Consider the following 11,970-nt stretch of genomic DNA (forward strand, 5'->3'; position numbering starts at 1 on the left):
GACTTCTTCAAGATCAGATTGGACCAAGGTGACGTACCGGAAGTGAACTTGACTTGATTTAATATCGATTGGGTACCTAATGATGTGCGCGGTGCTGGGTTCGGCTAAACCTCTTTGCCGGGTACCGAACTTCTACAAGGCACTGCTCTCGTGCTGGAAAACCAGATTTCGTTTTTACTGAGTCGCGACTATCTGCCCACCACATGTGGCAGCTGAAAAACACGAGCCATCCCAAGTGTTGCGACGATAGCGGACCCCATACTATTTTGACAGAGAAATTATAACGTGCCCGGTGCCTATGATTATATGTCAAGTGTTTTACACACATGATCTTTTTCATCCCGACACCAGTCCTCAGAGCGATCATCTTTATGAAGAGGAGAAAAATGAGGCTTGGAGAGGCCAAGTAAATTGTCTGAGCTCAACAGGAAGCTGGAGACAGACACGTTAGTATATGGACGCTCAGCAGTTTTACACAGGGCAGCAAGAAGTCCATACGGGGCAGAGGAAGCACAAAGGAGAGCTTGGGATGGGATGGGGCTGGGGGTCACGGAGGGCTTCACAGAGGAGGTAGCTCTTGAGTCTTGGCACATGAACAGGTACGTTAAGGTGGACTGGAAGAGGGGCGCCTGGGTGGCTCAGTCGGTTGGGCGGCTGACTTCCGCTCAGGTCATGATCTCGTGGTTTGTGAGTTCGAGCCCGGCGTTGGGCTCTGTGCTGACAGCTTGGAGCCTGGAGCCTGCTTCGCAGTCTGTGTCTTCCTCTCTCTCTCTCTGCCCCTCCCCCACTCATGTTCTGTCCGTCTGTCTCTCTCTCTCAAAAATAAACATTTTAAAAAAATTTTTTTAATAAAAAAAAAAAGGTGGACTGGAAGAACCACAGGGTTTGAGACGGAGGGCACAGTGTGAATAGAAACCCAGCACGGCGTACTGGGTCGCCCACACACCCTGGGTGTCTTATTAACCTTGGACAGTAGGGCTCCCAAGGTGGGGCACAGAGGCCAGATGGGAAAGGCAGACGGAGAAATCTGTGCCTGGATGGGGTTGCGCCCTGGGGAGAGGGGGGCTCAGATGTGAGACCCAGCCCCTTCCTCCAGAAGCTCACAGTCTAGCCAGATCAGAAGGGTTAATAATGACTAAAGAAACCAGACAGAAGAGTATCGCCAGGGATCAGAGAGATACGCACAAAAAGTCCTTGGGTTGGCAAATATTAAAAAGCAAGTGTAGGGGCGCCTGGGTGTCTCGGTTGGTTGAGTGACCGACTGACTCTTGATGTGGGCCCAGGTCATGATCCCAGGGTTGTGGGATTGAGCCCCGCATTGGGCGCCACACTGAGTGTGGAGCCTGCTTGAGATTCTCTCTCTCTCTCCCGTAAATAAATAAAATAAAATAAAATAAAATAAAAAGCAAGTGTAGGTGAGGTGGGACCCCTCATACACGCAATGAATTGTGAGCACAGAACAGCAAGGAAGAATTTAGCAACATTGAAGTTCTATCTTACAGCCTAGAAACTCCCATTTCTGTGTAGCCTGGAGAAGCTCTTACATGCACACAAGGAGCCCCACACAAAGACACCCATTGCTGCGTTGTGTGCACATTACACGTCCGCCAGCGGGAGAAATGGACAGATGGGGGGATCTATAGCAGGGGAAAGACATGGCCCAGGTCGTCATATGCCAGCGTGGAAAGATCTCCCCGTATGTCTCCGATGGTCTGCAGGACGAGCCCTTCAGTATGACATACATCATTTGTGCGACCTTCAAAAGGTACACGCGGAGCCGTGTGAGTCCTTTGCTGACGGACTCAGCGAAGAGCAGGGGAGGTGGGTTGGAAGGATGCTGCGACTTTCAGCTTCACATGGTATTGATTCGGCGCTTTTCAGATGCTTCGCTTTCTGGATAGCTTAACATTTTTTAAACTTATTTTTCAGTAATCTCGACACCTGAGATGGGGCTCGAACTCACAGCCCTGAGATCAAGGGTCGGGTGCCCTTCCAACTGAGCCGGCCAGGCGCCCAGTTTTGCCTTTTGTAATTGCAAGAGACACCCTCCAAGAGAACGCACACGCTAGAAAGGGTGGCGGAGTAACTGAACGCTGGGGAGCTGATTTAAAGGCAAGCTGGCAACTTCAGTTTGGACACAAGCGAGACATTGTAACAGATTTCATGCCTTAGCCTCAGTTAAAGATTTCACCTCAGATCATGAAGAGGAACTCTTTGAAATTAAACATGGAATATTCTGGAGACAGAGAAGCTGTAATACCGGCAAGATAAGACAAGCATGGGTTTTCTTAATTTTTTAAAAATTTATTTTTTACTTAAGGCATTTATCCCACTGGTGCGGTTTCCAACACTGCTCTTTGTGCTTCTGAGGCCCCTAGACGGTGGGATTCACAGTGATTCTTTAAAAAAGAATTTTTTTTAATGTTTATTTATTTTTTGAGAGAGAGACACGGAGCATGAGCGGGGGAGGGGCAGAGAGAGAGGGAGACACAGAATCCAAAGCAGGCTCCAGCTCTGAGCTCTCAGCACAGAGCCCGATGCGGGGCTCGAACCCATGAACTGTGAGATCATGACCCGAGCGAAGTCGGATGCTTAACCGACTGAGCCACCCAGCCAATGCCCCCCATTCACAGTGATTTTTAAGTTTCAAGGAGGTACGGGGTCCAGGACTTATGTTGCATTAATTCACATGGCGGAAAAGGCATCCATTCTCTAATCCTTGCCGTCTCATTTGCTCAGAGGGATTCAGAACCATCTTCATAATTTCTGTTCTATCTAAGTACAACCTGAAGGAGGACCTAAAAAAGCAAATTCTGAGGCTCTTCACTCCAGAGCCAGTGCAAGACCTCCTAGAGCTATTTTCTTAGTCCCGCCCGCCCCCTGGTGGCAGTTTCTCTAAATTGCAAGCTGAGTCCTTAGGCTTCATAAATCCAGGAACCTAGAGATCATCAGGTTCCTTCCATCTTTCTAACCACGCCTCTTTTGCCCCTCCATTCGCAGATGAGGAAACTGAGGCCCCGTTGAGTGGATATATGTCCAATCTGAAAGCGAACCGTCCATGTGGCCAGCTTTGCAAATCCAAACCGTCAGAGGCGGCGCGGGGTGGCAGACAGAACCTTTCCCTTTCTCCCTCCGGGATTCACGGCCTCCGCGGTAAAGGAGGAGCCAGCAGGGACTGCGGCAAATGCAGAGGAAAATCCAAATGCGGGTTTGTAGTCCAGAGGCGACAAGAGACTTTGCAGCCGAGGTCTGTGTAAAGATCGCCTGAGAAAATGCACGCCCAGGACGTGGCGTGTAATCAATGCTCGCTCCTTTCTTTCCATCCGGTTCAGGTTTCGGGGAACACAGCACCATGCTGATAGGTGTTCTGTAAAAAGTGTTCCCTTGTCACATGAGTTTGGGTTATGCTGGTTTAAATAACGCTAAACAGGTTTCTTTTGTGCAAGACTTCTTAGAACCTGGAATATGCTAGAATTCATTGCATCGCTCCAAATTACTGCAGGCAGGGTTCCCTGTTCCCCCTGGTGCCTGGCACAGAAGGAGCAAGCCACCGACACCTGTGACGATAATAATGGTTTTATTAAAATTGCAGGTTCAGAAACCCGGGAAGTCAGCCCGGAAAGAGTAACCCTGTTTTGGGGGGGGGTGGTGGCGGTAAATGGACCGATGTGTGAACCGAGACGCTCATTGTCAAGGTTCCTGGAGAACTGTGGCCGCCGAAGGGCCTGGCCGCCTGTTCTGTCTGGCCAACCTTGCAGGCATCCGACCTGTCATCAGGTAATCAGAGTGAGCCTGTCCTCGGGACAAGGGGGACGAGTTTTATGACCGGTGCTGCGCAAGGCGGCTGAGGGCCGTCCCAGCCTTCTGCTCACTGCTCTGTATTGCTGTCTTCCCTGGTTTACAAGCAAAAGGATTGTCCACCGCAGGCAATGGCCGGGAGGCAGGCCTGGGCCTCTCCTATTCCCAATCTCCTTCCAGTGGGCTGGTATTTGCTGAACACCTACTATGTGCCAGGTGTGTGGCACCATGGGAGAAACGGCTATGAGTTGTCCTTCTGTGCAGAGGGCTCCCAGGCTGAGGTGTGATAATGGGGGACACAGATGAACCTATCAGCAGGGAGGGAGAGGGTCAGGACAGGACGAGGGGAGAAGGCGCAGCTCGGGCAGGCCCCCAGGAGCTGTGATGTCCTGCTCCAGGCCACGGGACACTTAGGGTGAATATCGCTGGAGCCCTGGAGGAGGGGGTGAGGGTCCTGGTGGGGCAGAACATTCCAGATCTGAGGGAAGGGGATTTGTGACTGCCGGCCTGGCGGAGGTCCGAAGTGAAGGGCTCCACCGCTGCTTATTTGCCCCTGTTAAAAAGAAAACCCCAGGCCCAAAATGGAGTCACTTACGCCAAGTCACCAAGGAGGAGGGGAGGGGACGCTTCATACTTTCCAGCCTCCCCCGGGAGCTCTTCTGGTCAGCACCGATGAGGTCATCAGTCATAGGGCCTCTCCATCCCCCGGAAGGAAGATGTCATCTGCGCACCTGCTCTGCTCCCTCAGGGAAGGTGACCTTGTCTGAACTTTTCTTTCTCTTTTGCTAATTGCCCCCGCCCTGTTTCCGCCTATAAAACCCTTCCATTTTGTACAGCTCGCCAGAGCTCCCCTCCATCCGGGATGCCGGCTGATCTGTGAATAAAGTAAATCTTGAGATTTACTCAGCTGAAATTTTGTGAGGTTTATTTATTTATTTTTGAGAGAGAGAGAGAGCAGGGGAGGGGCACAGAGAGAGAGGGAGACAGAGGATCTGAAGCAGGCTCCGGGCTGTCAGCACAGAGTCCGACGCGGGGCTTGAACTCACGAACCGTGAGAGCATGACCTCTTCGGACGCTTACCTGGCCGAGCCATCCAGGCGCCCCTCATTTTGTTTTTTTAACGGGCCCCGGCTCAGTCCCAGAGCCCGTTCCCTCTGGTTCTCTAGGCTCTCAAGCCCTTGTGATTGTACGGTTCTTCCTTCGCTTTCTCTCTACCTCTGGCTCCTAACGGATTTCCCCTAGGTTCTGTTTTGCCTTTCATTTGGGTCTGTTTCACCCCAGTACCCAGGGTAACTCCCCATTCCCCGGCCCCTTTGCAAATGTCCAGCACAGAGAAGTTGAGTCACGGGGGAGACCGTATCTCCCTCACGGCACCCCTGCAGCCTACGTAGGGGCCTTTACTGTCCCCATTTTACAGATCCAGAAGTGGAGGCACAGAGAGGTCCAGTGATTCGCCCCAGGTCACACAGCGAGTAAGTGCCAGAGCTGAGATTTGAATCTGGGTGGTCTAAGCCTGAAGTCGATGCCCTTGGCCACTAGGGCACAGGGCCCGACTCAGTGTTCTGAGCAAAGGTAAACAGTGGCTTTCTGAGAATGAGTACGAGGCTTCCGGAGTGTGCGTATAAGGAATCCAGATGAGGAAGTTCAGGCAGAGATTTTTAGTATTTGCTGCTGGTCTCTCAATTCTTCCCGACGGTGACGCGCCAGCGATGTTTTAAAGCTGGGGAAGGAGGAGGAAAACCTGAAGAGCCTTTGGTTTGAGCGAGCGCCAGGCAGTGTCTGCGAAGAAAACTCACCCCGGGGGGGCGTTTGGGGGCGACCAGACTGTGAACTGGGAGTCTCTAGATCACGGGCTCCCTCCCTAAACAAGAGCACGGGGCACGAAGTCTGGAAGCCGTCGAGGGACCCCGTGCCTTCTTATTTAACGCATGGGGAAACTGAGGCACACAATAGCCAGTGAAGTGGTATCTCAGTGACCTCGTGACTCTTGCCCGCTCGGCTCGGGTCTGGCAGCGCTGGGACCCGGGTCTCAGGGGTCTCCCTCCAGGTGCCGGCTCAGCCATCGAATGGCTGTGAGGTGCTGGGCAAGCTACTTAAACCTGCTCCCGGCCTTGGGGTCCTCATCTGTGATGGGACAGAGAGCCTCCCGCCCAGGGCGGCTGTAAGGGCCAGAAGTGTCCCTGAGTGTGGCGCCCTGTGGTCGCGCCTGGCACAGAGGAGGTGCCCGATAAATGCTGTTGTCTTATTCTTGCCCACATGCCCTTGCTCCCCAGGAATCATTAAAGACGAAAGAAGCGGGGCCCCTGGGTGTCTCGGTCGGTTAGGCGTCTGACTCCGGCTCAGGTCATGATCTCGCAGTCCGTGAGTTCAAGCCCTGCGTTGGGCTCTGTGCTGACAGCTCAGAGCCTGGAGCCTGTTCCAGATTCAGTGTCTCCCTCTCTCTCTGCCCCTCCCCTGCTCGCCCTCTGTCTCTGTCTCTCTCTCTCTCTGAAAAATAAAGAAACATTAAAAAAAAAATTTTTTTAAAAAAAGAAAGAAGCAAAGAAGGGAGAAAAGGAAGAAACCCTTTCAGTTGGGAAGCAGAAAAGCCGAGAGAGAGGACGGGAAGGATGCCCGTAGGGTCAGAAATCGGATCCCCAGGCCCCCTTTCTCTGGCGTGTGAGCCAGGCTTTGCCTGCAGGAGACACATAAACACATCACCCACATACCGGGCAGTCCTCGTCCGTCGTCAGCTGGCTGAGCAGAGAGACATTGGAAACAAACAAAAAACCCAACACAAAACACCTCAAGAACAGTCCCTGGGAGCAGAGCCCTGATGGCGGGCATGAGCCTTGGAGGCGGCCTCAGAGATTGGGGCGAGGATCTTACGAAGCCCCTTCCCGGGAGAGGCCGGTGGGGAGGTGAGGAAGGGAGAGAGAAGGAAGCCAGTGAACGAAGTGTATGTTATCTGGTAAGTTACGGCTCCGATGACTGGAAGGAGCTTCGTTCTCCCCAAGGAGCTCTGGATGCCGTGTGGACCCTAGACGTCAGAATCATCCCACCAGAGGTCGTGGGATGGGAGCCCCTCCCAGGGCGCAGGCTCCCTGGCACTTATAGCCTTCGGCAGGTCCCTGGGAGGCCACGCAGACCTGGGGGCAGAAGTCGGGTCAAGGGCCCGGAATGGGAAAGGGGGCGGGGGTGTGGCGTCAGAGGTGAACAAAGCCAGACATCAGTTAACAGGGGAAAACACAGACTTTGAAAGGGAGATCGGGGGTGTAGGGAGGAGCTCAAGTGACAAGTTACAAAGGGCTGGTCAGCGTAAATGCCACCAGGCCAGCTTGTCTGCTGGGAGGGTGGGATCCGGTCCTCCCACAGAGACTCGGGGGACAGAGGCTTCTCCTTCCAGATGACTGCATTTCAAAGGAATGGCTTTCAGGTCCCAGAGAAAGACACTGTTGGGCCATAAGAGATCCAGAGAGGTATCCCAGGGGCCACAGAAAGATCTACAAGTCCAAGTTCTTTTTAGTGAATGCCCCGAGAAAATGAGCGGAGGGCCCTATGGTCAGCTGTTGGCTAGAACAGTAAGTTCTGGCAGCCCTGAGCTTGCCCGGGGTTGGCATCTCGGTGGGAGCCTGGGCTCATCCTGGGGACACGGACTGATGCTGCTATTAGCCACGTGAGAGCTTGGTCAGGTCTCCTAGTGCAGGGGTTTGGATGGAGTTGTTATATGCTGCGAGTTCTTTCCGTTCTAGAACACCTGTTAGGGGTCGTGTCATGGATGCCATTTGCCATATTCCCCCGGCAGCCTCAGCTGGAGACCTGAGGCTCTCGTGACCCAGAACACAAAATTCTGCTCTCTCTCTCTCTCTCTCTGTCACACACACACACACACACACACACACACACCATGCTCAAACATACACAAAATCACCTAAGAAAACGCGTACTCGCATCACACACACGCTTGTACAGGCAGGTACCCATCAACACGACGCATAGTGCAAATATACATAGTTGTGCACACACACACGCAAATGCACGGCATACGAAAGCATCGCTAACATGTGCACATCCAAATACAAGTGTGCAAGCAGGGGTGGCTTCTTGACACAACCTAGAATCGGAAGGGCCCCACCCCTGGGGTAGGGCTCCACGGGTCTGGTTTTGAAACGCTTTACCAATGCACACACAGGCGTTCTGTCTTGCTCAGTCCTCCGGTCTGGCCTTTTCACAGGAATTTCCCACAAAGTTCCATCCTCAGCCCCGAAACCAGTTGTCATAAAATGAAACCCGAACACTGAAGCTGGAGGGGCCGTCCCCGCAGATCTGGGTTGGGGTGATGTCCACCATTGGCCTCAGGGTGGCAGCACCGAGCTGTCAGGAAGGAAGAGGTGTCTGTGTGGGGGTGGTGGGGACAGCAAGGGAGCGGGGTGTCCCTGGGGACGCTCCCAGCATCTGCCCTTCTCCAGAGAGCACGGACGGTTCCCGAAGCAACCCATGTTTTCATCCAATTCACGTCTTCCCCTTAATTGTAAAGATTTTTTTCTTCTTTTGTGGTCCCTCCAAACTTTCTGATTACAAATGCAACACGTTTTATTACAGAAAATAACACACACGCAAAAGCAAACGTCACGCATAGCCTGAAACCCTTTGGTTCTTCCTGTTTTAAGGCCGTGAAAGGAAGTGACAGTAACTCATGACCTGTGAGATCGTGGCCTGAGCCGAAAGCATGAGTCGGACCCTTAACCCACTGAGCCACCCGGGGGGCCCCATGAGGCGGATTTATTTTCTCCCATGGTGGCATCCTCACTCAGCTATGTGGTCTCTCCCCTTCACATCCCTTAACGACGTCTTGGGCAAATTCTCTAGACCGCTGTCTGTTATTTAAAAAATTGTTTTTAACGTTTATTTATTTTTGAGACAGAGACAGAGCATGAGCAGGGGAGGGGCAGAGAGAGAGGGAGACACAGAATCTGAAACAGGCTCCAGGCTCCGAGCTGTCAGCACAGAGCCCGACGTGGGGCTCGAACTCACGGACCGGGAGATCATGACCTGAGCCGAAGTTGGACGCTTAACCGACTGAGTCACCCAGGCGCCCCGCGCTGTCTGTTATTTAAAGGCCCACGTCCGCCCAGTCTCATTCTTGCTGCCTGAAGGCTCGAACCCTTGCAGGGAGAACCAGACAGGGAGGGTCTTGGTCCCTTGGTTCCCCTCACCGCTCTCCTCACGCTTCCAGCTTCTCTGACCTCTTAGGGTGGGAGGGCCGGAGAAGGGTGTACCTCTTTACCGGTGTCTGGGGTACACAGACGGATGGTTGGTCTCTGGGACTCGTGGCTGCTTCTCGGGCCGGCTCTGACCCGCTGTCGGGGCCCTCTCTTGGAGAAGGGGTGCATGCTCTGTGGGTACATCTCCACGACACGGGGTCCCGCCGAGAGGGTGCAAGGGACTCAGTGAGTCCCCATCCCACCTCTGGTCCCGTCCTCTTTCTTAGAATACCCCAGGGCCTCTGCCTGCTGGGGCGTCCTCACCCAGTGGTCTGCCCCCGTGGGTGGGTTCTGGGTGGCCACCTCAATCCCTTCCTAGAGTCTAGGTGGACGTTATCCACCAGACGGGGGGTACAGACAGCCCCACCACACCCACCACCGTCTCCGGTTCTCTTTCCTCCTTGTTGGCGGTTCAGAAGGCAGAGCCGCAAGGTCCCCACCATCTAACTGGGGTGCAACACGTCAGTCCTGCAGGCTGACCTGTCCTGCAGGCACCCCCAGCCTCAACCAGTGGCTCTCCTGGAGGCATCCTCAGCCGGCTTGTGGTGGTGGGGAGCAAACCCCCTTCCCCACAGGGAGAGAGGGGGGAAGAACCACAGCTTTTCCAGGTGGCCAAGCACTCCCCCCATGACGATCTTTCCACCTCTTCCCCCGGCGTTTCTGGGATAAGGGCGGCAGGCGGGGGAGGGGATGCCAGGGTGCGTCGCGTCGCGGATGATTTGGAGTTGCAGAACCCAGAGAGGACATCTGGCCGCCATCGCTGGTGACTCTTTTTGGATGTGGGGTCCTTGACATCTCTCTGTCTGCATTTGGGGGAACGAGATTGGATCATATACGAGAGTCAACTTGAAACAGACTGAAGACTTAAATGTGAGACCTGAAATTAGAAAACTGGAAGAAAACATAAAAGAAAAGCGCTTGACGTCGGTTTTGGCGATCGTTTTTTGGATCGGATACCAGAAGCACAGGAAACAGAAGCAAAACTAAACAGGTGGGGGTGCCCGGGGGGCTCAGTTGGTTGAGAGCCTGACTCAGGTCATGATCTCACCCCACTGAGCATAGAAGCTGCTTCAGATTCCCTTTCTCTCTCTCTCTCTCTCTCTCTGCTTCTCTCCCTCTCCCCCTCTCGTGCACTCTCTCTAAAATAAAATAAATACAAAATAAAATAAATAAAAATAAACAGGTGGGACTACATCAAACTGAAAAGCTTCTGCACAGCAAAGGAAACCATCAACAGAATGAAAACACAACCCACAAACGGGAGAGGATGTTTGCAAATTTTGTAGCTGATAAGGGACTAATATCCAACATATATAAGGAACTGTTACAACTCGGGAGCAAAGTCAAACAAACAAAAAACCAAAACACCCCCCCCCCCAATAACCCAATATAAATAACAAAAACCAATATATAGATTTCACTCTATATATGTTCCAATAAGTAATTATACATGTGAGTGTGTGTGAAAAGGAAAAAGAAGGAAACAAAAAGAAGGAAATTCTGCCATTTTTGACAGCAGGGATTATGCTGCCAGGAGGACATTATGCTATCATAAGCCAGAAGACGCAGAAAGACAAGTATTCTATGATCTTGCTCATATGTGGAGTCTACAAGAACGGAACTTCTAGAACCAGAGGGGAGAGCGGTGGCCAGGAGCTGAGGGGTCGGGGCGGGGAGTGGGGGAGGGGGGGAACGAAGAGAGATACAAACTTGTCAAAGAGTACAAACTTTCAGTTAGAAGAGGACTAAGGTCTGGGCACCCAATGAATAGCATGGTGATTGTAGTTAGTAACACTTTCTTGTAGACTTGAAATTTGCTAAGAGAGTAAATCACGGTGTTCTCACCATAGGCGCGCGCACCCACACACAGTAACTACACGAGGCCACGGATGCGTTAACGAACCCGACTGTGGTGATCATTCCATCATGGGCACACATATTCAAGCATCACTATTTGCACACCTTAAAGATCACCGTGTGCAAGCTGGTTCGGTGCGTTTCTTATTTGTCAGTCATAGGTTAATAAAGCTGGGGCAGGACGCAGACGTTGGTGTGCTGAGACGCGGCGAGGCTTCCTGAGGATGGAAAAGCCCGCTCCCGGCAGTCATCTGGGGGCACGGAGCTGTAGCGCGGCTGTGCAGCTGCACCAGACGAAAATATGATCTCATGAGCACGCAGAGTGCTCAGAGAGGAGACGTCTTTAGAACAAGTTCCTAACAGGACGTAATTGGCGATGATGTGCCGCACTTGGGAACTGACAACAGCAGCTGGAGCTTTCAGGTGACCCCTCCCCCCGCCCCCCCCACCTCCCGCAACCTCCGTAGAGATGCTCGGTGGAGGGGGGGGGCAGGTGCAATTCACCGTTGGAGGACAGAAGCTACCAGACGCTTGGCATCAGCAGCCCCAGAACTCCTTGTTCTCTTTCGTCTGTCTCTGTCGTTTTCCATCAAACAAACCACATGCTGTAGAGACCCCTGGAAATGTCATTCCTGCTTCGGTGGTGAGAGGGACCCCAGCCTCCTTGAAAGTCTCCGTAGTGGTTCTTCTTTGCAGGCCGGGGACCACAGTGGAAGATGCCGTCTTGGAGATACGCTCCCTGCATTCAGTAGGGGTGGGGGCGGGGAGGGACGGTGGGACTCAGGTGCAGTGGAGGCCGAGAGAAAGAACTTGAAAGGTGGCCGTGGTCAGCACGATGGGAAGCGGAGACGAAACACGAAAAGCATGGCGTGGCCTAAGCGATCTTTAGCAGGAGTTAATGGGTCACGGTGCACTTAGGACTGAGACAGGTGGGCGACTCTCAGGGTTTTCGTCTGCATAAGTGACAAAATTCTTAGCGGACAGAGATGGCACGTGGGCCACGTCTCTAGGATGTCCTGCTCCTTTGACCAGTTCCTAGAAGCGAGCCAGCTCACGGACCCAGAGCCCCTCG

The sequence above is a fragment of the Panthera pardus genome, unplaced genomic scaffold, assembly GCF_024362965.1.
Source record: "Panthera pardus isolate Hobbes unplaced genomic scaffold, ASM2436296v1 HiC_scaffold_6, whole genome shotgun sequence".
Lineage (NCBI taxonomy): Eukaryota > Metazoa > Chordata > Mammalia > Carnivora > Felidae > Panthera > Panthera pardus.